The 3224-nt window shown below is 46.2% G+C and overlaps 1 pseudogene; it reads left to right on the top strand.

Moving 5' to 3' along the window:
• Window positions 1-1720: 1720 nt before the first annotated feature.
• On the top strand, window positions 1721-2556 carry LOC142570288 (uncharacterized; annotated as a pseudogene).
• The last annotated feature ends 668 nt before the right edge of the window (window positions 2557-3224 follow it).

Genomic DNA, 3224 nt, shown 5'->3' with positions numbered 1-3224 from the left:
ACATACATACATACATACATACACCCGCCGTGGTTGCTCAGTGGCTATGGCGTTGGGCTGCTGAGCACGAGATCGCGGGATCGGATCCCGGCCACGGCGGCCGCATTTCGATGGAGGCGAAATGCGAAAACACCCGTGTGCTTAGATTTAGGTGCACGTTAAAGAACCCCAGGTGGTCAAAATTTCCGGAGTCCTCCACTACGGCGTGCCTCATAATCAGGAAGTGGTCTTGGCACGTAAAACCCCAAAAAACTTTCAAACATACATACATACATACATACATACATACATACATACATACATACATACATACATACATACATACATACATACATACATACATACATACATACATACATACATACATACATACATACATACATACATACATACATACATACATACATACATACATACATACATACATACATACATACATACATACATACATACATACATACATAGCCCCCACAAAGTGCGTAAAGTACCCTATGAACGCTAAAGCATTAAATTGTTTCAGCTTGGCGCTGGTTTACACATAGACCAGAGAGAGTGGCGTCAGCATATTTGGGTGTTGTATTCTCGGCGGTAGTATCGGTAGAGTGCCCCAGAGGCAGCACTTGGAACGGCATTCTATAGCGGCGCAATTCGAATTTCTGTCTCTACAAAATATGCGTCGACGGCAGGAAAAGGACACATTTTCTTCACAAACGTATCAACGACAGACGTCAGTTACGTTGCTGTAAGTAAGGAAATGTTAATATTACAAATGGAAAAGTTGTAGCATGTGAAGTAAGGAAACGTTACCGTCTTTCTCAGAACATTCCATCCACAGCAGCAAAAAAGATTGCTGTTTTAGAAGCTGTAGCATTTGTGGCTGAAAGCACACGCCATCAAAATTAGGTAATCTACTCGGACTCCGAAGCAGCCCTGGAGACACTTGTCGAACCTTTTTCCTCGCTCAGCTGCTATCATCATCGTCGTCATGACTGTTCCATTAAAACCCCATGCTTGCACATTGACCACTCCTTCTGTGAGGTCCTTCATGGGTTTCTACAAAATGGTACCGTGAAACTCGGAAGCTCGGAATGACAGAAAAGCCCCCAGGAGTGACTGATGACGAGCCCACGCATGAATTCGCCGGGAAGAGCGGAGTCAAAGGAAGCGACTGCCCCCATTCATCCACCAAAATCCGCCTACTGCAAGGAGGCCAAGCTTACCATGGTTAGGGTACTTATTAGAACCACGGTAAGCCTCTTCTGTGACGATATCGACGCGGCTCTCTGTGAAGCCACAACGCTTCAACTGGACCTCGTAAGCAGCAGGCTCGAAAGGCTTCATGAGAACCTTTGTTTCTTAGCTGAAAAGATCGAAGTATTTGTGACATCATCCTGATACGCACTATGTGTGCCTGAGCCACAGACACGAGCTGAGATAAGCGCTATGCTTGTATTTCCTTTCACCAGTTCTCACACAAGTCATGTGACCATTCTGGCTGTATATATTTTTATGACGGAACATTAAAGGGATCATTCTTGGTCATGAGACGACAAGCGTTTGTCTGTCTGTCTGTCTGTCTGTCTGTCTGACATGGTGTCAGATGTAGCTATGTCAAAGCCAACTACGATGTAGTCCTGTCACAGCCCATCAAAAAGCGAACGAGCACCTGCTTCCACAAGAGCAAGTCCACCCAGTGACAATCGTCAAGCAACGCTTCAGCATGGCGGGAATCAATCCTCCTAGGCTCTTCGACTTCCAGAACGCTGCGGACTGGCCCGCCTGGATGGAGGAATTCGATGACTACAGATTCGCATCCGGAGTACATGAGAAACCAGACGAAGTACAAGTAAGGACTCTTCACTATACAATGGGCAGAAAGTCACGGGAGATTCTTCGTCGCTAAGCATCAAAGACGAAGAAATAAAAAACTTCAACCTCGTAAAGTCAAAATTTAAGGGCTATTTAGTCCACACCAAGAACACAGTCTACGAGAGTGTTCGCTTTAATCTACGCCGCCAACAACTGGGAGAAACAGTAGACCAGTTTGCAACCGAGCTTAACAGGCTAGCAGACAGATGCGAATTCAATGAAATGAAGGAGCGCCTAATAAGAGACCGCTTCGTAGTAAGACTACGAGACCAGCTTCTCTCGGAAGAACTACAAATGGATCCTAATCTCACGCGTAGTATGGCTTTGGCAAAAGCGCGTACAAGCGAAAGGGTAAAGAAACAGCAAGCCGAGCTAAAGGAGCACGAGGGCACGATCCCAGAAGCTTGCGTCGTCGCAGTAAAGCCCGCGAAAATCCCTGGAAAGAGCAAGTTTGCACGCGGTCAGAAGCCAGCTTATCGTGAATAGTTCTGCAGTTTCTGCGCCGGACCACTTCATACGAGAAGCAGTTGTCCAGCGAAAAACGAAAGATGCAGGTTTTGCCGAAAGTTGGGCCACTTCGAAAAGGCGTGCCGAAAAAAGAGGCAAGCAAACGGGAATCTTAACGAGATTGCCGAGCCTGATAAATTTCTTGGCACGGTCGAGCAATCTGCGAACACACCATCTTAGCACTTCGTCACAGTACTGATAAATGACCATAAGCTCCGCATGAAAGTAAATACGGAAGCCGAAGTGACAGTCATCGGGGAAAATTTTCCTACACTTCCGCGTTCTCAGGACAAAGAAGGTGATCTTAAAGGACCGAACAATGCAAGCATTCGTACGATCGGAAAGTTTGACGCTGGAGTAGCTTGGAAACACAACTGTTCGAAGCAGACCATTTACGTCGTGCACAACTTGCGCACATCCTTGTTGGGACTGCCAGCTATCAAAGCCCTAGGAATTGTTCACTTCATAGATGACTTAGAAACTGCTAACGACATCGTAAGCAGGTATCCTAAGATATTCCAAGGCATGGGTTCCATGTCTGGAGAACATATTATACGTCTCGTTCCGAATGCAACACCTTACGCCCTATCTACACCCAGAGGGATTACTATCCCCATGAAGGAAAAGGTCAAGCAAGAACTGGACAGGCTAGAACGAGAAGGAATGATACAAAAAGGTCGGAGAACCGACGCAATGGTGCACTCCTATTGTACCCGTAATGAAGCCATCTGGAGCACTAAGGATATGCGTCGACTTAACTCAGCTGAACCAATTTGTCAGACGGGAGCGTCATCAGCTACCAATGGTAGAGCAAGTTATTGGAAGCTTCCAGAAAGCCAAGGTCTTTT

The sequence above is a fragment of the Dermacentor variabilis genome, chromosome 2 (assembly GCF_050947875.1).
Source record: "Dermacentor variabilis isolate Ectoservices chromosome 2, ASM5094787v1, whole genome shotgun sequence".
Lineage (NCBI taxonomy): Eukaryota > Metazoa > Arthropoda > Arachnida > Ixodida > Ixodidae > Dermacentor > Dermacentor variabilis.
Note: the sequence above shows the minus strand (reverse complement) of the source record. Positions and strands in the feature narration are given on the sequence as shown.